The sequence below is a fragment of the Podarcis tiliguerta genome (genome assembly GCF_965153285.1).
Source record: "Podarcis tiliguerta genome assembly, chromosome: 6".
In the NCBI taxonomy this organism is placed as follows: domain Eukaryota; kingdom Metazoa; phylum Chordata; class Lepidosauria; order Squamata; family Lacertidae; genus Podarcis; species Podarcis tiliguerta.
The window spans coordinates 8,934,539-8,957,707 of record NC_139539.1 but is presented as its reverse complement, the minus strand read 5'-3'; the positions used below and the strand labels follow the sequence as shown (position 1 = coordinate 8,957,707).

The 23,169-nt window shown below is 46.2% G+C and overlaps 1 long non-coding RNA gene across 1 annotated transcript in view; it reads right to left on the bottom strand.

Moving 5' to 3' along the window:
* LOC310680750 overlaps nucleotides 1-23,169 on the bottom strand; it is a 54,404-nt gene that overhangs the window by 15,501 nt on the left and 15,734 nt on the right. The gene's annotated exons all lie outside the window — the stretch shown is intronic.

The window sequence follows — 23,169 nt, the reverse complement described above, 5'->3', positions numbered from 1 at the left end:
CCAAAGAGACAGCAGCCTCATAGCTGAAGGTGATGTCTTTATTTGCAGCAACCAGCATCCAATTAAGTTGACCCGTGGTTGGCCACTCAGCAACAAATTAAGCAGGCCAGGAGATCAGCGCCCTGACTCTTTCTCCGATTCCAACCCGTAAAAGAGCTGCTGCTTCCTCGTTACCTCCAGCCTCTTTGGGTGAGTCAGGAAGCTCTGATTGTCAATTTGCGGCTTCCCTCCCTCGCCCGGGAACCCACCCCTGACCAGCTCACCCCTGCCAACGGGCGCCCTCTTCCTTGTGAAGTCAAGGGGAATCTATGTTGTTTGTAATAAAGCTGATTATCATAGATAAATGCATCTAATTAGTCTCATTTGCTGACATGCAAGCCTTTTAATTGCAAGCTGAATAATTAGGCAGATCTGCATATGCAAATGAACGGGGCTGCTGGTGGTTTCCACCACGTCAGTCTTCAACATGATTTCTCCAGAGACAAATAACTCTTGATACTTCAGCAGCGGGCATGAGATATTAATTTGCAGAGGCAAATAACTTTATCTGGGGTGGGAGGAGCTGTCATGCTTGTTTATAGAAAGCAACAAGCGGAAGATGACTGTGTGTGTGTGTGTGTGTGTGTGCTTGCATGCGTGTTCATGTGTAACCAAATTAAACAGCTAGAGGGGAGATCTCTGCTTCCCTCGCTCTCTCCAGTACAAAATTTAACCATGGCATAATTCTTTGCAATGACACAAAAGTGCTAGATCTTCCGCTGCTCAATATTCCATAGGCTGTAGGAGCAGACAGTAAGTTCAAGATGCTTTTGGATACATCCTCATTTAACATGGGGAGAAATCTTTTAAAACATGTACAGCCGGAACATATATCTTACCCTCCCCGTTTCCCCGCACCACCTACATTTTTACCTCCCCCCATCCTCTCCTCCCCCCCTTCCACAGTTCATAACGCGATGCTTTGCCTTTAAACTGCTTGGCTGGTTGTTTTCCGTAGCAGATGGCTGCTGTGCTGCTGCACCGCGCGCAAGGCTGCAATTTCAGTCCAGTTGCATGCTGGGATTTGTATGTCCCTCCTCCATCTGGACGCAGCATGCATACTAATTAGAGAGGCCGCAGGACGGATGGCCTTGTCGCAGCAACCCAAATTTCCAGGCTGCAGCTGCAAGAAGCATCACACCAGCCTGAACGTGGACGGCCAGCTCTGTAGATAAGAGTGGCCGGATAAACAAAAGGAGGACTGGGGAGGCTCACTACATCATTGACAGTTGTGGAGAAGAGGTGATAACACCAGCTACAACGTCTATGGCACGCGGCACCTGCTCAGATTCTCTCTCCTGCACAGGAGCCCTGGCCTGTTTTTCACCTGGCCACCCCCGCCGAACGAGGGGTGGGGGAGAAATCCCTTTTGTTTCATATTTAAAGGCAAACCTGTCTCGTTACACTTTGTGAAAAGGTGCACAAACTGAAGCCCAGCCACCCTTTGAAATTTGCGATTCTCTGGATTTTTGCAGTGCAGTTCTTCGAGCAAGCAATGTGTACAAAAATCCACATACAGTGGTACCTTGGGTTAAGAACTTAATTCGTTCTGGAGGTCCGTTCTTAACCTGAAACTGTTCTTAACCTGAGGTACCACTTTAGCTAATGGGGCCTCCCACTGTTGCCACCGCGCAATTTCTGTTCTCATCCTGAAGCAAAGTTCTTAAACCGAGGTACTATTTCTGGGTTAGTGGAGTCTGTAACCCGAAGCGTCTGTAACCCAAGGTACCACTGTACAGGTCTCAGCTCTGTTCCTCCCCCCCTCTCTCTCTGCCCCGTTGCCTTCCAGATGTTGTTGAATTACAGGTCCCATCATCAGTGGCGTAGCGTGGGGGGCCTGCCTCACCGGGCGCAACATCTGGGGGGGGGGGCGCGCTCACACTTGCAGCTCTCTGCCCCTACCTGGCTCACTCTCACTGCAGTGCTGGCTGTGCGAATCCGATCCGAGCCGCCAGGTCGCCGCCCACTGTGGAGGGGAGGGTACCAAGCGTGCAGTGCGGTGCGGAGAGAGAGCGAGGGACTATCTGGGGGAGGGACAGTCCAGCGGGGGGGGGGGGGCGCAAATTACTTGCCTTGCCCCGGGTGCTGACAACCCACGCTACGCCACTGCCCATCATCTCTAGTCATTGGTTATGCTTGCTGAGGCTGATGGGAGTTGTAGTTCACCAATATCAGGACTGCTAAAGGCAGCTCTGTCTTTAGCATATATGCCGCTGGGGTGCAAAGATCCACCCAGTGCCTCCACATTTAGTTTAGCCCCCCAAATTAACTTTTATTATGCTTATGTCAGACACCACGCTTACACTTTATCTCTTGTTTACAAAAGAAGGATGGAAAAAGGAATAAACTTTTTTGATTTGCTCATTTATTTACACTACACTTATACTTAAGTATACAATAAAGAGCATGAAATCCACACTCAACTATGAGTATATTTCAAACCACCTGCTGTGAGACAATGCATCCTTCATCAATGTACCTAATCCCCCTTTAAAGCAGTCTAACTATGTGGCCACCAGCCTTAGAACATAGAATCATAGAGTTGGAAGAGACCACAAGGGCCATCGAGTCCAACCCCCTGCCAAGCAGGAAACACCATCAGAGCACTCCTGACATATGGTTGTCAAGCCTCTGCTTAAAGACCTCCAAAGAAGGAGACTCCACCCCACTCCTTGGCAGCAAATTCCACTGTCGAACAGCTCTTACTGTCAGGAAGTTCTTCCTAATGTTTAGGTGGAATCTTCTTTCTTGTAGTTTGGATCCATTGCTCCGTGTCCGCTTCTCTGGAGCAGCAGAAAACAACCTTTCTCCCTCCTCTATGTGACATCCTTTTATATATTTGAACATGGCTATCATATCACCCCTTAACCTCCTCTTCTCCAGGCTAAAAATGCCCAGCTCCCTTAGCCGTTCCTCATAAGGCATCGTTTCCAGGCCTTTGACCATTTTGGTTGCCCTTCTCTGGACACGTTCCAGTTTGTCAGTGTCCTTCTTGAACTGTGGTGCCCAGAACTGGACACAGTACTCCAGGTGAGGTCTGACCAGAGCAGAATGCAGTGGCACTATTACTTCCCTTGATCTAGATGCTATACTCCTATTGATGCAGCCCAGAATTGCATTGGCTTTTTTAGCTGCCACGTCACACTGCTGGCTCATGTCAAGTTTGTGGTCAACCAAGACTCCTAGATCCTTTTCACAATTACAGTAACAATGAAGTCCATAAATACAGTGCCTTTTTTTTGTACTTCCCTTTGATTGCCCTGAATTTACCAGCAATGAATTCCACCGATGACCCCTAGTTCTAGTATCGTGAAAGAGCCAGGGAGAAAAATCTCTCTCTATTTGCAGTCTCCACACTGTACATAATGTTGTAAACCTCCATTGTGCGACCCCACACTTACATGTCTTCCCCCCACCAAAGTAAAAAAAGCCCCAAGCACAGCCCATTTAGAACCCAAGTACTTTAGCTAAGCCAGCTGGAGGACTGGGACAAGGATCAAAGAGTTAACTAAAATAGAAATTAATATTTCCTGATCAGCAAAATTTGTTTCCATGGCAACCATACTTAACCACTCTCCACCTGAATAATCAGGGTTAAGAGATGCTGTTATATTTTAAGGCGTGTGTGTGTGTGTTCTCGTGTATTGTGGGTTTAATAGTCCCCCCTCCGATTGTTCCACACTGAATGCCTCTTGTTTCAGACAACAACTCAGAAATTGACCTTTGGCAATATTAGGCAATCGGGCTAAGCAATACATCGTTTCTATTGGGTATTTTTTTATTTTTGCAGATTATGTTTCAGGCATAGATTGGCTAGAATCTAATAATAATAATAATAATAATAATAATAATAATAATAATAATTTATTATTTATACCCCACCCATCTGGCTGAGTTTCCCCAGCCACTCTGGGCGGCTCCCAATCAAGTATTAAAAACAATACAGTGTTAAATGTTAAAAACTTCCCCGAACAGGGCTGCCTTCAGATGTCTTTTAAAGATAGGATAGCTACTTATTTCCTTCACATCTGCTGGGAGGGCGTTCCACAGGGTGGGTGCCACTACCGAGAAGGCCTTCTGCCTGGTTCCCTGTAACCTTACTTCTCGCAATGAGGGAACCGCCAGAAGGCCCTCGGCGCTGGATCTCATATTATTGTAGAGTTGGGGGGGGGGGGCTTTGAGGGTCATTGGGAGAGGTCTGCTATGAAACTAATGAAGCTTAAGATCCAGGGCCCCTAATATTGGAAGGGACTTTAGTCCACATTGCTTAATTATTATTATTTTTGCATTAAAAAGTGCATCAAATGTATATATAAAGATAAAGGTAAAGGGACCCCTGACCGTTAGGTCCAGTTGCGGACGACTCTGGGGTTGTGGCGCTCATCTCGCTTTAGTGGCCGTGGGAGCCAGCGTACAGCTTCCGGGTCATGACTAAGCCGCTTCTGGTGAACCAGAGCAGTGCATGGAAATGCTGTTTACCTTCCTGCTGGAGTGGAACCTATTTATCTACTTGCACTTTGACGTGCTTTCGAACTGCTAGGTTGGCAGGAGCAGGGACCGAGCAATGGGAGCTCACTCCGTTGCAAGGATCCAAACTGGCGACCTTCTTTTCGGCAAGCCCAAGGCTCTATGGTTTAACCCACAGCGCTACCCATGTCCCTAAATGTGTATATAGCATTTCCCTTCTTTTCCCCCTCCACGTAACTCGAAACACGGATTAGTAGCATTCACACATTGGAACACAAGACAATGCCGAGTCTAACCCTTGCTCAATATTGTCTACAGCAGGGGTCAGCAAACATTTTCAGCAGGGGGCCGGTCCACTGTCCCTCAGACCTTGTGGGGGGGGGGGGTGGACTATATTTTGAAAAAAATAAATAAATGAACAAATTCCTATGCCCCACAAATAACCCAGAGATGCATTTTAAATAAAAGGACACATTCTACTCATGTAAAAACACGATGGTTCCCAGACTGTCCGCAGGCTGGATTTAGAAGGCGATTGGGCCGGATCCGGCCCCTGGACCTTAGTTTGCCTACCCATGGTCTACACCAGTGTTTCTCAACCTGTAAGTCCCCAGATGTTGCTGGACTACAACTCCCATCATTCCTAGCCAGGAGGAATGATGGGAGTTGTAGTCCAACACCATCTGGGGACCCACAGGTTCAGAACAGCTGGTCTACACTGATTGGCAGCAGCTCTCCAGGATTTCAGAAAGGGAATCTCTCTCAGTCCAACCTGGAGATGTTTGCGGACTGAACTTGGGATGTTCTCTGCATGCAAAGAAGGTGCGCCACCTCTGAGCATGAGGTAGGCTCCAAGGCAGAAGTAACTTTCGCAGCAGGCCATAGCTTCTCAGCAGCGCATCACTGCCACATACCAGAAAGGGTGAGTTGACAGCCAGGCCACTTCTGCCTGTGTGGGACAGGAGCACTGGACTGCTCTGCTGGTGCAGCCATGCAGCCCCACCCTTGCTGCCCTCTTCAACCCCTGCTGGTAACCAGCAGTGTACATTGCTCTCAGGAGACTGTAGCTGTGAATCTTTTCCCCCAAGCAGGCGCTTATACTATTGAAATATACTCGGAGTCGAGAGTGGATTTCATGTTCTTTATTCAGCTCATAGTGGTGAGGAGGAATGGAAGTTCCCCCAGAATGTCTGCTTTATATACATTATTTACACAATGGGCCCCACGTGATTGGCTAATTCCGGGATTCTCCTGTAGGCCAATCAGGTTACGGATTCACTTCCACCTGCAGCTGGATTGGGTGGCTCCTGTGGACCAATCAGACTGCTGCATTCTGAATCCTATTGTTCTAGGACCAATCAGACTGCTGCATTTTGGATCCTATTCAACTCAGTACATAACAACTATCCTGTGTGGACACACCTCATTCTTTCGCGATCCACATGTGGTCGGGTTCTCCTGTGGTTGCATCTGCACAAAGACAACATCGAGCAAGCTCAACAAACCCACAATGGGCTAGCTTTGCTGCAGGAACACCAGCAATTTTTATTTTTATTTTGTTTCTGCTCCCCTTTTGTTTATCCCACTTCATCGTTATTATTGTCCGAGTCATCTTCAAAGAGAGGGCTTAATGACTCTTCCAAGCCAGCCAGTTACCAAGAACCACATGGCTTTGCGCCACTGCAGATGCTTAATAGGAGAAATATGACTTGAAAAGAATCTGAAATGAGCTAATTAGGGAGTCCTGAGCCTAGGTGGATTTAATGGGCTGGCTAATTACCATCCCTGGTAAGCTGAGGTTGTAGCAATATAAACAACGCTTTCAACACCCAGGCTTTTCCTAGCCCCCTGCAATAGAATGGGGGGTGGGAGGCTACTCACAGGTCCCTTGGGCACTCATTCTCTTGTTTAATCTCACATGTAGCAGAATGCACAAAATATTGGCAATTAAGGAGCAAAGGCGGGGGAAGAGAGAGAGGTTCGCCCCCTCTCTACGTCTAAATTCTCCGAATTCCTTGGGAGCTCCTCTTAGGGGATATTTGGTAGGATCTGCAAGAAGGGAATTTGCAAGCCCTCCTCACTCTCTCCACCCCCCCACCCCCACATCCCAGAGCCCTTCCCATCTTCCCTGCAAGGCAATGAGGCGTTAGGCTGCACCTCTGCAGTCACATCCCTTCCCACAAGCCTCTGTGGCAGCCGCCGCCGCCCCCCCTTCCCGTTTCCATGGCAACAGGAATGGTGATGCTCACTGGAGCTGACACTGTCCCAATTTAACCCGCCCTCTCGGCAACGCCTCCCCACCTCCCTCCCTCCCTCCTTCCCCCCAAAGCTCTCCCCGATCGTGCCTGCAGAGCCCCCACAAGGACAGAAGAGGGCAGCTCTGCCTCAGGACTGCTGGGAGAGAGGCCCGAGTAGAATCACCCAAATTAGAAACAGTTGCCTCCAAACGGAAAGGTCTGAACTATTAGTGGACTGACATGGATTTTTACGCGTGCCTTCTGTGTGCAGGGACACCACACAGGAGGAGGAGGAGGAGGAGGAGGAGGAGGAGGAGGAGGAGGAGGAGGAGAGAGACCCGGTCGGTGGACAACAAAAGGGCTATCTCACCTGCTCTTCTGTGGGTTGTGGATGATGTGGTCACCCTGTTTCTTACCTCTTCTGCCACTTAGACTGGATGACCCACACCTCCTCCTCCCCTCGGTATTTTTATTAAAAAAAAAACCACCTACCTACCCAACAAACCATTGGTCCTAAGTCCATTTGTCAATGCAATGAGCTCTTGTCAACTTGCTGACAAGGCAACCCCAGTAACAGACGATTCTTGCCACAGGATTGCGATCTGCAGATAATGCGCTGAAGCCCAGCTGCGGCCAACTTCAACCACGTTAACTGTTTAGCAGCAAAGGAAAAATGTGTGTTTGTGTGTGTGTTGGATTAATGATGAGGCTTTGATCATCTGATGATGTTTTCTTCCATCTTCCAGTTCCAGCAAGTGGCAGAATTTCCTATTTCTTTTTCCGGGGGTGGTATTGATCAGAGGAAGCAAGCTTGGCTTAGTTGGGATTTTTTTTTTTTAAAAAAAAACCTCCCTGAAAATAAAATATCTGGGTTTTGAATTGACATTTGGAGCATTATAGGTTTGGGTTAGGTTTGAATCTAGGCAATGCGAGAAAGATCTTTCCTGTTGTTTCCATTAAACAGTGCTGTAATTTCTAACGATTTGACATTTGCTGTAGGAATTCCCTTCCCCTTGCATATTTATTTCTTTAAAATGTGATCAACAAGAAGCAGACATAGTTGTATGTGGGTTATATGGCGGTCCTTCTTTAAATAAGGAATGAGGAATAATTGCAGGCTATCCCTATGCCCTCAAATTGTTCTTAGACTTCCCCCAGTGTGATTCCCTTCACATTGCACTCTTGAGGAGCTCTTGACGGGCTGAAGATGGAAAAATATTGACTACAATAAAACCACAAATTGTCTCTTGCGAACTATATAAATCTTGCCATCAAAACTGAGCAGCACATATTTTCGAAGGAACTTCACTCTATTTCTGAAACACTGTGGACATTATTCATTTCTCTGTGCGGTCTGGAAGGAATCGTCCCTACCATTTGGGCAGAGGACGGCTAAAGAAGCAAATAGCTGGTTTGGGTCTCCATTCATGGACAAAAAATGTCAAATTGTTGAACAGCAACTAATTTGGGCAGTGGAGATTAAGTGGGTTTTCCACCTCGGGCATCAAGGTTCTGAGTCCTAGACTTTTCCCAGCTGAATGTTAGCAGAGAGAAATGTGAGAGGTGACCGCAACAATTGCTAATACAACAACCCATAGTTTCTCAAGGAATAAAGATGGTGATACTTGTTTGCTCCAGCTTTTCACAAAATGCGAATGTAGACATATATTGGTGGAAAGTTGATGCCGTTTATTTGGGCAAGGTTGTTGCACCAACAGTCTTAGCTTGAACTGCTCAGATGCAATAGCAGCATGGCCAGGAGACTTGGTCAGCAAGTTGGCCTGTCTCTATTTTTATTTCTTGGTTTAAAAACATTTGTATGCTGTTTGAAAGAAGAAGAAGAAGAAGAAGAAGAAGAAGAAGAAGAAGAAGAAGAAGCTGCCTTAAAGGCATATGAGAACAGCAGGGAGGTCAGTGCGGTGCAAATGCACTGGTGGAACCTGTGTGCCTGTGAGTGTTCACCACATTCTCCCTTCCACTAAGCAACAGCACCCCACCTGCCAGGAAGCTAGCATAGCAACTTGGATCCATCCTATGAGTCACTGGAGGGTACTGAGTTGGGGAAATTTGATCTATGGGCTGCCTAACTTGGTAGCTGGATTCTAAAGGACAGGAGCAATCAAGGGGGAACACTCAATGGGCGGAATTACATGCTGTTACAAACATTCTGGCTGTACAAGCATATCAGTTTGCCGGACAGAATGAACTCCCTTTGTGTCCCATTTTATGCTCTTCTGGGGGTTCACACAATGCCCTCAAGCCAAATTCAGGCGGGGGGGGGGGGAGAACTCATGTGGCTTTTTAGGCAAATCCTGCCCCATAGGTTTATTTATTCTGAAAATCTCTTAAGTGCTTAATATTCAAAAGAACATACAAACGTGCAAATACGGAAGAAGATACGATTTATATTAAAACACAATTTAAAAATATTAAAATAACAGTTCCAAAACAGTGGCCAGGCCAGGATCATCCTTCAGCAAAGGCTTGCTGTTGTTGGACTACCCCTCCCAGAAGCCCCAATCAGTAGAGCCAATAGTCAGGGATGATGGGAGTTGTAGTCCAACAACATCTGGAGGCAATATGTCAGCCATTCCAGCTGTAGGAGCTATGGCTTGTCAGAGGCTCAGCAGAGAACAATCCCTTCGACATAATGTACTCCCCCTACTTACGGTTGGAAGCAGTGAGCCTTTGAATACCCGGAGCTGACAATCACAAATCGGAAGAGTGCGATTGTGCTTGGATCCTGTTTGTGGGTTTCCCATAGGCAGCTGGTTGACCATTGGGACAACAGGATGCTGAATGTGCTGAACCAAAAAAAAAAAGAAAGAAGAAGATGCAAGGGCTCTGTCCTCCTTTCCACCCAGCACCTCTGCTCCTTGCTGCAAGGTGGAAAAGTTTCCAGGCATCCTGAAAGCAGACTTCATAACCTGCATCACATGATGGAAAGCGACAGCATGCTCACTTCATTTCATGTGAGTGAGCGCAATGTAAACAAGCAAGCCGCTTCTTCAGATGTCTGCCGGTGTTAAATGCGAGCATATTTTTCTGTATTAACTTCAATCAAAACATCCATTTTCTCTTCAATGCGTGGAGTGCATTTTCAGATCTTGAGGTCACAAATTTGCAGATTATTATTGCCAGGAAGACGAGTCTTACCAGGCTCCATTCCTTAGGCAGCTCCTCTTGGAGAGCACGAAAGGAGGCTTGTGGGATAAATGTTCCCCTGACGAAGAGTGCTTGAAAGCAGGCATATCATGCCCTTCTTAATAAAGGCTGCCTCCCGCACCCGCTGAAACAACAGTTTGTGGCCTCAGCTTGGTAGCGCCATGTGGAAGGGTTTCACTCCCAGAGCCCTGCTGCAACTTCTGTACCTGTGAGCAAAACTCCAGCTTCCCAGGCACAAGAGTATGGGTGAGGTGGGATTTCAGCATCGTCACTTAGGCTGCCTTTCCATATTAAACTACACTTAAGGTGGCAAGAAGGATGCGGGTGACACTGTGGTCTAAACCACTGAGCCGCTTGGGCTTGCTGATCAGAAGGTCAGCGGTTTGAATCCCTGCGACAGGGTGAGCTCCCGTTGCTCTGTCCCAGCTCCTGCCAACCTAGCAGTTTGAAAGCACACCAGTGCGAGTAGATAAATAGGTACCACCTATTAAATGCCGTTTCCGTGCACTGCTCTGGTTTCACCAGAAGTGGCTTCGTCATGCTGGCCACATGACCTGGAAAAACTGTCTGTGGACAAATGCTGGCTCCCTCGGCCTGTAAAGTGAGATGAGCGCGCAACCCCAGAGTTGTCTGTGACTGGACTTAACTGTCAGGGGTCCTTTACCTTTTTAAGGCAGCTTACAACATCGGCAGCTTTTGATGCTGAAATCACTTGGGGCCCCACCTTCCCAGGTAAAAAGTAGAGCAGGGAACAGTTCTTGCAGGACCTGATTCATGTTCCAAGGGGTGAATGTCCCTAACATTTCCCTTTTGAAACTAATTCAGGTTACCAAGGCTCCTCTTTGTCCAAATTGTGCTTGCTTAAAGAGAGAGGAGGAGATGGACAATGCATGTTGAACTTGCAAATTTGGTGGCTATAAAAGAGGATTAGAGGAGGACCAGGCTATCAATGGCTACTAGACCTTTGTTTCAATGGGTGCTGCATATGTATGCAATGCCTTCTCTTGCTATGGTGCCCCGTGGCTTCAATCCAAAGAACTGCATGTGCAGCCAGGTCTTGTGTTGCTTGCCTGTAGCAGGCAAAGAACTAAGCGTTCCAGCCAATTCCATTGCCAATGATAAGGAAAAGCCTGGCTGTGCTCGTAGCTCTCTCCTGCTGGATCTCACGCTATGCCTACTAAGTCTATTCAGGTTAGATCTGGGCTAAATGAGCAAGGAAGAGAGGTGATAGGAAGAATGGGAAATGTTTTTCTTTGTGCTGACTCTTCAAAGATTAGTCACAGCATGGCACCATCTATTCTCTAACAGGGGAGAGATGAGTGGCAGGTAAGATCAGGAGCTCATAGATGGCAACACCTGCGCTTCTCATGCTCATGGAAGAGTTGAAGCTCAGTGATTTGCTTGCAGAATGTCCCTGGTTCACTCCTCATCGTCTTCAGATAGGGCTGAGAATGTCCCCTGCCTGAAATCATTGTGAGCCACTGTCAGTCATTGTGGACAGTACTAAGCTACATGGACCAATGGTATGATTTGGTATAAGGCAGCTTCTTATGTTTATTGGAGAAGGGCTATAGCTCAATGGGGACGCGGGTGGTGCAGTGGGTTAAACCACAGAGGCTAGGACTTGCCGATCAGAAGGTCGGCGGTTCGAATCCCGGCGATGGGGTGAGCTCCTGTTGCTTGGTCCCTGCTCCTGCCAACCTAGCAGTTCCAAAGCACGTCAAAGTGCAAGTAGATAAATAGGTACCGCTCCAGCGGGAAGGTAAACAGCGTTTCCGTGCGCTGCTCTGGTTCGCCAGAAGCAGCTTAGTCATGCTGGCCACATGACCTGGAAGCTGTACACCGGCTCCCTCCGCCAATAAAGCGAGATGAGCGCCGCAACCCCAAGTTGGTCACGACTGGACCTAATGGTCAGGGGTCCCTTTACCTTTATAGCTCAATGGTAGAGCATCTGCCTTGCATGCCTCAGGTGTCAGGTTCAATCTCCAGCATCTCTAGGTAGGGCTGGGAGAACTGAACACCTGGAGAGACACTGCCAACTAGGGTGAACAATACGGAACTAGATGGATCAATAGGTTCGACTCAGTATGAAGCAGTTTCCTATATGTAGCTGCTCAAACAGCAGACGTTTGAGCCCCAGATTAGCTTCAGCAGCGTTTACGAACTGTTTACAAGGTGATGTCTATGGGAGCCTTTTGTGTCCTGTTCTAGTCAGGCTGGGAGCCCATAGATGTGTGGCAAGTTTTGAAGGAGACAGAGTGAAGGAAGGTAGCACATGAAACAAGGAGTATTAATTCAGCATCACAAAAGTAGCTTCCAGGCAGAGGATGGCTCTGCAGGACCTTGGAGAGCTCCCAAGGAAAGCTGAAGTTACTCTAGCTCAGGCATCCCCAAACTCGGCCCTCTAGATGTTTTGGGACTACAACTCCCAGCATCCCTAGCTAACAGGACCAGTGGTCAGGGATGATGGGAATTGTAGTCCCAAAATATCTGAAGGGCTGAGTTTGGAAATGCCTGCTCTAGCTACTTTAGTCCTCAGCTGAGATTGAGACTGCTTCCATTCTCTACCACTGAGATAGCATGTAAGGACTATCAATGAGGCCATGGTAGGAGGTCCTCTTCAGCTGCAGTCCCAGAGGCTGGGAATGCTCTTCCACAAGAAGTACACATGGCCATCTCATAGGGATGGAGGAGAAAATGGATTCAGTTCATGCTTAAAGGCAAACGTACAGAATTCACACTTTTTGAAACAAACCAGGAAACAAAACACAGCCATCATTCAACATTTGAACTTTTACGAATGCAGTTTTCCAGCCAAATAACGCGTGTTCTGAATTGTGCCTAAAAATGCATATATTAGTGAAATCAGCAGACAAAAATGTGTTATATAAGGGAAACTGCACCACAAAAATGTGTACAGCAGGGAAAAATTGCAAATGAATGTGTATATAGGGAGAAATTTGCACTAAAGTACTGATGAACTTACACGAGGACTTCAATAAATAATAACAAATACTAAACAAACTAACAAATAACAAATTTAACTTGTACAAATACAAGATAAATAAACAAAATACATAAGAAAAACAAAAACAATTCAATACATTTAAAAGGCCTGGTTGAAGAGGAATGTGTTTGCCTGGCACCCAAAGGTGTGTAATGAAGGAGCTAGATGAGCCTTCCTGGGGAGAGCATTCCACAAACGGGAGCCACTGCTGAAAAGGCCCTGTTCTCATGTTGCCACCCTCCAGACTTCTCTGGGAGGAGGCACACAAATAAGGGCCTCTGGTGGTGATCGCAAGCTATGGGTAGGTTCAGGTTGAGATTGGGAGGAATGATCCTTGATTTATTGCGGTCCTGAGTTGTTTAGGACTTTATGGTTTTAAACCAGCACTTTGAATTGGCTGTCAGTGCAGTCAGGCCAGGATCAGCGTCAATTGCTCAAGCCCAATCCTTGCCCGGTGAGCAATCTGGCTGCCAAATTTTGTACCAGAAGAAGTTTCTGAACCATCTTCAGAAGCAGTCCTACATATAACACATCACAGCAATCTAACTTAGAGGTTACCAGAGCATAGACAACAGAAAATCACAGCCATCTCTTTTTACCTGCTACCGATGAAATCTGCAATTAGGGGATGAGTAAGCAAACGTACTATACTGGTAAATGCCTTGAAGATAAGCACCAGGGAAATGGATGATAGTAAGTGAAAGAGGAGAGGAGAGTTGCACATTTCCTGCACTATTCCCCTTGAATACGATTTGTTGTCTTTTCATGCAGCCATGGTCCTAAAACCCTTCCTAGAATCCAGAATAAGATGCACAGCTGTGCTCATGTTCTACACCCTTATTTCTCTTCATCAACATTTTAACTGCATAGGAAAAAATATTTTTATACACTCAGAACCTAATCAATGGGAATGAAGTATGATGTATCACTTATTTTCCCCAAGAAAAGGTAAACCTAAAAATATGCCGTTGTGTTAAAGGCTTTCAAACCTTCTGAGGTGTCATCATGTCACAATTTCACTTCATTAGTCTCTGAAGGCAGGAATTTGGGACATCAAAGCACCTCCTTCTCTCTACAGGAACGAGAATCATTCTTTTGATCTACACCCGTCGCACCCCTTTGTCCCCAGATTAATATTTACTTGCACAACTAAAACCCACAGGGGATGCTCTTCCGAGTTCCTCCATATGTTCTGGGGCAGTTTGGGGTTGCTTCTCTGATTTCCTTGGAATATTTTCCCTTCCTCTTCTGTGTATGTAGCTTCCACAATGCCCTGCGTATTCATAACTCAGCAGGTACAGAGCACCCAACCCATCACAAGTCACCCACTCGCTTTGAAGTTTGCCACAATAAGAACACTCTTACTTGGGGTGAGGTGAAAGCAGCCAGCTGTTTTATTTGATGCCCTCTTTTCCAGTGATTCACCAATCCCCCCCTGCCCCCCACCGCAGTGCTTAATCTGTTAATGTTGCATGAGACATCAAAATAGCCTCTTCCTCCGCTGCTTGCTAGTTTGCTTGCTTGATGTGTAGGTTATATAACGTTCTTTATCCAAACAGAACACGGTGATACATGTATATTCACAGGACACCCACTGTTTTCCATAAACAACATAAAGGACTCTGTTGCACCGTAAAAGCTAACAATTCTTTTTGTGGACAAGAGGATTTTGCTGTCATAATCTGGTATCATTCGGACAACAGAGCTGCATCTCTAGACAAAAGAAGACATTAACTGTTTTGGTTCCACCGTTATCTCTGATCAAACTGGTTTTGTAGGTTAGCGTCTTTTTTTTTAATGTACTGCAAAACCCTGAGAAGCTTGCTTATGGAAGATGAAAGTGCAGTATCAGTGCCTCTGTCGTACTGTCTTCAACACTGTGGATGAAAACTATCACCTAGTCAAAGATTATTGAGCTGTTCCATTTCGTGGAACGATCAAGGCTGTTCATTTTCCACGGTTCTGCATCTGGGCAAAAGCATGAGATCCTCTTCACCATGTTAATCACACAGTAACTTCATTACTCACTTATCAGTCGTTCTGCAAAGATCCACACGGAGGTGCTGCCTTGAAAATGCATGCCTTTAGAAATTGCATGTCAAATTTGCAATGGTTGTCCATTTGCAAATATTTTCAGTTTTGTTGCATTCGCTAGTGCTGCAGGCTAGTGCTGCAGGCATGGGAAGGAAGGCAGACTGCAGATCAGGGATGGGAATGAGCAGGAGTGGATGATGCATTGATGTCAGCCTTAGTCTTTGTCTTTTTAACTAATGCATACACAGGAGCCTCTGCCTGGTGGCCTTAGAACAGCTTATGGAGTTCTTGCAGTATTGGCCATGGATAGATTGGACATCTTGGCAGGCAAACAGTATTGAAGATCATCATGGAATAATCCAATCAAGCCTTGTTCCAGAACTAGTTTGAAGCCTACTGAGGGTTGAAATATGCATGCAGTGTGTAGGTACCACAAGCCTGAAAGAGATATGTGGTCAGCGCTCTGCTCCAGGGGTGTACACTTCAAGAATCCTCCCTTGCTGCTTGTTGTCTCTGACACTGGCGTGCAGCAAATGAAGAGCATCCAGTTCTGTGGGGATTTCTGAAAAGCCACCAGTGGAATCTGAGGGTGTTGGAAGGGGACTTTCTCAAAAGCAGGGGCTAAAGAAAGCATGGTCTATTGGGTTCATCCGCCTCTTCGTCCAAGAAGATTTCTGCAAGCCTTTGTAGATGCTTCCTAAGATGTTCCAAGAAAAGACTCTTTCACATTATCAAGGGCCTTGATGCCTGAAATGTCTTCTTCTACAATCGTTTGGGAGTCCAGGTTGCAGGCCATGAACTGGCATTTAATATTGACATATAGTCAACATCTAACAACTTCTAGCTGACATCTAGTCAACATCTAATTGACTATGGGGTGTTTCTCATGAAGGAAGTCCAGTGGGGAGAACATTCTGGCACGGGTCCTGCTTGTGGGTTTCCCAATGGTTGCTCGATGTGAGAATAGATGGACCTTTGGCCTGATCCAGGAGAGCTCTATCATCATCATCATCATCTTTCTGCAAATATGACATGGAAGCTGGCAACATCAAATCCCTGCCTAGAGACAGACAGACAGGTCATGCATCTAAAGCAGTGACCAGAGGAGAAACGATCACATGGAGGAGAGCAAAGAGGACAACAGCCATGGTGCATCTGCAGCAGCACAACTGGATGTCTTCATCTGCTCCAGCTGCAACAAAACATGTCTCTCCTGTATCATCGATGGCTCCTGAGATCAAGGAATCATAGAATGGTAGAGCTGGAAGAGACCTTGAGGGTCATCTGGTCCAACCCTCTGCAATGCAGGAATCAGTCTCTTCAGTTGCAGCAGGCCAGTGGCATAGCGTGGGTTGTCAGCACCCGGGGCAAGGCAAGTAATTTGCACCCCCTAACCCGTGGATTTGCGTCCCCTAACCCGTGGATTTGCGCCCCCTAACCCTAACCCCCAGATGTTGCGCCCGGTGCGGACGGCCCCCCCTGCACCCCCATGCTACGCCACTGCAGCAGGCGCTGTAATCTTCCAACAGTTGGGCTTCATCCCTAAAGATGCACTCCTCCATTGTATCTGGAGACAGATGGATGCCAACCAGCCAGCCAACCAACCAACCAACCAACTAACCAAGTATTAGCTATGGATCAAAGAAAAGCAAATCCTCAGAACTACAGAACTACAGAATTCAATACACATTGCTGTGTACTGTTTGCTATTTGAGGTCACCAGTATACATGCAAGCTGCGATCTGAGTTGTTTAACCACGTGACACTCTTGCTCACACCTAATTTTATGCTGATGCATCAGCGATGTCAGCCGACACTGAGATGCGTTTCCCCACATATATCATTAATAAGGACATGTTCCCAGTTCCTGTTTTCCTCGCTCTGTTCCCCTCCCAGCCCTCTGCTGCTGCTCAGAGATTTGAACAAGCAGTCAGATATGTCTGCGGCTGACAACAGCACCCATATGCTATTTATCTTGTCAAAACTCTTTCCCTCTGTCCTCAGCTCCCATTTTGTTCTTAGTAATAGTGATTGCGGGGGAAAGAGGCTAAATGCTTACTTTGGAATGATTTATCCAAATGTGGAACAGCATCATTGGGGAAGTCAAGACATTATCCCGTTTGCTTCTGTCAAGACTCAATTTCTCTATTTGATTTAATTTTAAACCTTTGACCCATAACTAAATACACACTTACTGCCTCGGTGTCACAGTCTGGTGAAACAATATCTATCTACAAGTCAGAGGGGGAAAGTTATGTTTAATTTGTAATGTGACCAATCCTCAGACCTCTGCTTTAACATCAAACTCTCCCAGCCAGGTCGTATCTTTCTGATTGAGAAACAAGCATCACTGTCTTAAATTCCTTCAGGAAACAAAAGCCTCATTTTGGTTCCTTGCCTCATGCAAGTTACTGTATTTTTCGCTCTATAAGACGCACCAGACCACAAGACGCACCTAGTTTTTGGAGGAGGGAAACAAGAAAAGAAATATTCTGAATCTCAGAAGCCAGAACAGCAAGAGGGATCGCTGCACAGTGAAAGCAGCAATCCCTCTAGCTGTTCTGGCTTCTGGGATAGCTGCGCAGCCTGCATTCACTCCATAAGACGCACACACATTTCCCTTACTTTTTAGGAGGGAAAAAATGAGTCTTATAGAGCAAATAATAAGGTATTTTAGAGCAGGAATGGGCAGACTACAGCCTTAACTCGTGTACTTTTTTTTCTTGCTATAACTTTATGATTAGGGATGGAAAGAAATGAAATTCAGTTTGTTTTTAAAGACGAACTTATTGGATCTGCAGTTTCTGGAAAAATCCACAAACTGAAACACGCCCATCCTTTGAAATTCATACTTCTCTGAATTTTGCAGTGAAGTTTTCCAACCTGTCTGGATAGCTCAGTTGGTTAGAACATAGTGCTGATAACGCCAAGATTGCAGGTTTGATCCCCGTATGAGACAGCGGCATATTCCTGCATTGCAAGGGGTTGGACTAGATGATCCCCAGTGTTCCTGAGCGGACAAGACCAATAGTGGTTCTAGTGGTCAAGAAGGCGGTTTCTGAGTGTACAGGAAAGGGAGGAGCAGGTGAGGATCATCAACCTGGGAAGGTAGCCCACGTTGGAGAAGGAAAACTCAGATCCTAAACCTCCTTTGCCTTGTGAAATATCTTCGGGAGAAGCTAAGGACCAAAGCCTGTACCAATCCAGAGCGGAGTCCCTAAGTGTCAGGGAATGGTCTGAAGAATCATAGAATCATAGAATCATAGAGTTGGAAGAGACCACAAGGGCCATCGAGTCCAACCCCCTGCCAAGCAGGAAACACCATCAGAGCACTCCTGACATATGGTTGCCAAGCCTCTGCTTAAAGACCTCCAAAGAAGGAGACTCCACCACACTCCTTGGCAGCAAATTCCACTGTCGAACAGCTCTTACTGTCAGGAAGTTCTTCCTAATGTTTAGGTGGAATCTTCTTTCTTGTAGTTTGGATCCATTGCTCCGTGTCCGCTTCTCTGGAGCAGCAGAAAACAACCTTTCTCCCTCCTCTATGTGACATCCTTTTATATATTTGAACATGGCTATCATATCACCCCTTAACCTCCTCTTCTCCAGGCTAAACATGCCCAGCTCCCTTAGCCGTTCCTCATAAGGCATCGTTTCCAGGCCTTTGACCATTTTGGTTGCCCTCCTCTGTACACGTTCTAGTTTGTCAGTGTCCTTCTTGAACTGTGGTGCCCAGAACTGGACACAGTACTCCAGGTGAGGTCTGACCAGAGCAGAATACAGTGGCACTATTAGTTCCCTTGATCTAGATGCAATACTCCTATTGATGCAGCCCAGAATTGACTGGGGAATGCATTCTATGGCAGACCAGCTTCTCTTCGATGGAGAGCTGGAGGTGGAGGAGTCGCGCCCCCCCCCCTTGTCCACAGTGTGTTTAGAAGCAGAGAGAGAGAGAGACAGGAGCTGAACAGCTTAGCGGGGAGTTACCCAGTTACGAGATAACGACATCAGAACCAGAGGAGAGAGGGCAGCTAGTTGAGATGTCACTTGAGAGCATCCCTCATCATGGACTTGGAGGTCTGAACGTATCAGAGAGCAAAGGAGTCAGAGGCAGTGAGGAACTTCCCTTTGGCACTGAAAATGCTGTGGAAGTCGGATTAGACTAGCCAACTGCCCTCCTTGTGCAGAGCTGTGCATTTTTGCTCGCAACATGATGCTGTAATAAAAGGACTATAAATCTATCAGCCGCTCATTAATTCTTATCTGTGAAGTCACTGAAGGGAGGGGAGGACTCTCCACGCCTGACACTAAAATAGCTGGATGGCACCTTGTACACCGCCTTCCGGCAAGTCCTGCAGCTAAGCTGGTGCCCAGTGGCATAGCGTGGGTTGTCAGCACCCGGGGCAAGGCAAGTAATTTGCACCCCCTAACCCGTGGATTTGCGCCCCCTAACCCTAACCCCCAGATGTTGCGCCCGGTACGGCCGGCCCCCCTGCACCCCCCATGCTACGCCACTGCTGGTGCCAAACGTTTTGCTCTGCTTTCCTTTGGGCCACATCAGTGAGGCTGAGAGGGGGGGTCTGGGCAGCCCAGGACCTCCAGACACACTGCCCAGGCTTGTGTGTGTGTCATTTTGGTGTTGCTAACACAGCAATTTGGCACCATCACTGGAGGTGCACTCTGTTGTCTCTCACAACAGATGCCAACAACAACAACAAAATGTGCTAGGGACAGGAAGCCTCTATCAGTCCAAGGGCTGCATGCCCTTGTGGGCAGTTCTTCAGGGGGCTGCATGCCAGTGGTGGGGGGCGGGGGGCAGAAGCAAAAGCAGGTGGAGCAATGAATGTGATTCTTACCTTATAAGTAGGTAAAGGTAAAAGGTAAAGGACCCCTGGACGGTTAAGTCCAGTCAAAGGCGACTATGGGGTTGCAGTGCTCATCTTGCTTTCAGGCTGAGGGAGTCGGCGTTTGTCCACAGAAATTTTCCGAGTCATGTCGCCAGCAGGACTAAACTGCTTCTGGTGCAATGGAACACTGTGATGGAAACCAGAGTGCACAGAAATGCCGTTTACCTTCCCGCGACAGTGGTACCTATTTATCTACTTGCACTGGTATGCTTTCGAACTGCTAGGTCGGCAGGAGCTGGGATGGAGCAACGGGAGCTCACTCTGTCGTGGGGATTCAAACTGCCGACCTTCTGATCAGCAAGAGGTTCAGTGGTTTAGACCACAGTGCCACTCGTGTCCCTTTGTATAAGTAGGCTGCAGTCCAGCTATGCAAAGGTTCCATATACACACACACAGTTCAATGCAAGGGGCATCGCTACAGTTCAGTAAAATATTTCACCCAGGCAAAAGCACTCCGGGAGTGCACAGTGCAAAGTCAGAGAATGGCATGACCTGGGGGAGGTTTCAGGTCTCTGTTCCCCACCCGACCCTGCTCTAGGGTGGCCTAATGCACATTATTAAGCAACCCTTTGTGAAATCTCAGTTCAGACAATGCGCTGGGCATTGCAAAACCCTGTATATATCGACTCAGAAGTCCAATTCAGTTCATTGGGACTTGCTCCCAGGTAAATGGGTACAGGATGGCAGTCTTAATCCCACAGAGGTTAGCCAGATTAGATTGCTTTAGATTCAAGTACTTTGATTTGTGGATTAGACTATTAGATCCACCGCCTACAGAAGCTGGTCTCTGGGCTGAGTCATTGAATTCGTGCAGAAAAAGAGGGAGGGGAGGGAAATAGAGACCCCACCTTTGTTGGGGAAAAGGCTTTGTTAGATGGGAGCCATTTTCACAGTTGACTACAAGGTCGGGAGGTCAAAGGGCTTGCCTGGGAATCACAGCCAGTTGCTGGCTAAAGGGTGAAGAGAGTCCAGTTCTGCTTTGGTGCAATTCTCAGCTTAAGTTCTATATCTCTTACTTGAGTTTTACCCAGGACTGATTTGGGCCCTGTATTTGAGATCAGTGTCTTTTGTTGGAGTGGTTGAGATACTGTTGTTGTCATCTTTTTTTATTATGAAAAAGAAAAAGAAAAGAAATTATATCGGCTATCTTCCTGGTCTGGTGGACATTAAAATGTCACCATTTATTATGCTAGTTGAGATCCGTGCATATTTAAAAGCAGTCTTAATATTTCCTGGACAGGGATTGTTCACAGAATAGCCACCTCCTGCTTCTGAGATTTGTCAATAAAAACTTAATGGGACGCAGATTTGTCACTGCGCATTTTGGGTGTCTTTTTGTGATGTCTCACCCTAGCCGAGAATTCGTATATCAATCATTCCCCATTTACTGTAGCATCTATATTTATTTTCCATTTCATTTTTTTTGGAAAAATAAATAAATTGAAATTTGATCTTTTAGATAATAAAGGCTTGACTATGGAAGTATGTGAAAATTGTTACCATTATTATAAGCGAATAAAGCACCAGAAATGGAAAAGAAAAAAATATCAGAGGGAAAAGGGAACAATTTTGTATTCTTACCTATTTAGCAAAATGTTAGCTGTTGTGGAATAAACTCCTGAAAGTCAGGTGTGGGAAAAAGGTGTATCGATTTGTCTTTATAAGGCTGCAATCTTATACGTACCTTCTTGGGTTTTGGGATGGACATAGTTGCCAATTTTGGTTTCTTTCGGTTTCTCATTTTCCTGAAGTCTTAATTTCAGCTTTGAACATTTCAGCATCAGTTCACATTTTGGGTCTAAAAAAAGGTTGCCATGAAATTTTAGGAGCATTTAGTGCAGATTTATCACAACATGCACATTCTCTATGCAGTTTTGCCTAATATACACGTTTATGCAAGCATTTCTCCTAATATAATTCATTAAATATATACTGTATTTCCCTAATGTATTTTTGTAAGGTTTTTAATGTAAGGTTTTATCCACACTATCCCCTAACACCACACATTTTTGTACATTGCTGCCTAGACAACATTTGTAGAATTGCGAATTTGAAGGACAGCTATGCTTCAGCTCATATATTGCCTAAGAACCTGCAGGTTATGTTCACATTAAAATCCTAACTAAATGGAAACTGTTCCCCACTGCTGTCTACTTGGGAGTAAGTTCCCATTGAGTTTAGTGGGACCTACCTCTGGGTAAACAAATAAAGAACTGCATTGTTATTCAATTTGGGTTGAATGCCAGGTAGATTCCAGGTCCTAGGCAGGCGTCAGCAAACTTTTTCAGCAGGGGGCCGGTCCACTGTCCCTCAGACCTTGTGGGGGGCCGGACTATATTTTGAAAAAAAATATGAACGGATTCCTATGCCCCACAAATAACCCAGAGATGCATTTTAAATAAAAGCACACATTCTACTCATGTAAAAACAACAGGCAGGCCCCACAAATAACTCAGAGATGCATTTTAAATAAAAGGACACATTCTACTCATGTAAAAACACGCTGATTCCCAGACAGTCCGCGGGCCAGATTTAGAAGGCGATTGGGCTGGATCCGGCCCCCGGGCCTTAATTTGCCTACCCATGTCCTAGAAATTTTTAAAAAAGATAGCCCAAGACTGAATTGCAGAGAAAGATTCATTCACAGGCAAGAACAGGGACCTGAGTTTTTAGATCTGTATTTTAATCCATGTCGGCTAGTTGTATTTTTCATTCCCATGGTGCTATATTGCACTTAATGACAGAATATAGTCAGATGTCTGCTGTGCCATTTGAAACAGAGACTAACCTTTTCACCCTCCAACGGTGGGTGGACCATGGCAAGAAACACATAACAGCCTCCCTCCCGAATGGAAGGTCAGCGGGTCGTACCATGTGATTTTTGAACCTGGAGCCAATTGCAATTTATGGGCTCTTCTCTGTTTCTTTCGGCGAATTGTTTCATCCGTGAGTAAAACGTGCCTCTATTGTGTATGAGCAACTTAGGGTATATATGTGGTGCACTGAAGAAGCATCTATTTATAACACGGCACAGAAACCTCTTTTGGAACGTGCTGTCGAATCACAATCCCTTGCTGTACATTTGCAAGAATTATTAACGGAAGGTTGGAGCAACAGAAACAAGGAGTTTGTGTGTGTGTGTGTATTCTTATTTCCCTTATTTTATGGTTCTTGGCTATGTGGAAAATATACATTTAGTTCTTCCCACCTCCCCTTCTGTTTAGCTAGCACTGGGGATAGGTCTGTGTTTGCCAGATGAGGTCAAGCAGCTCACAAGATATTACCTTGGTGGAAAAGGTTAAGGGGGACATTC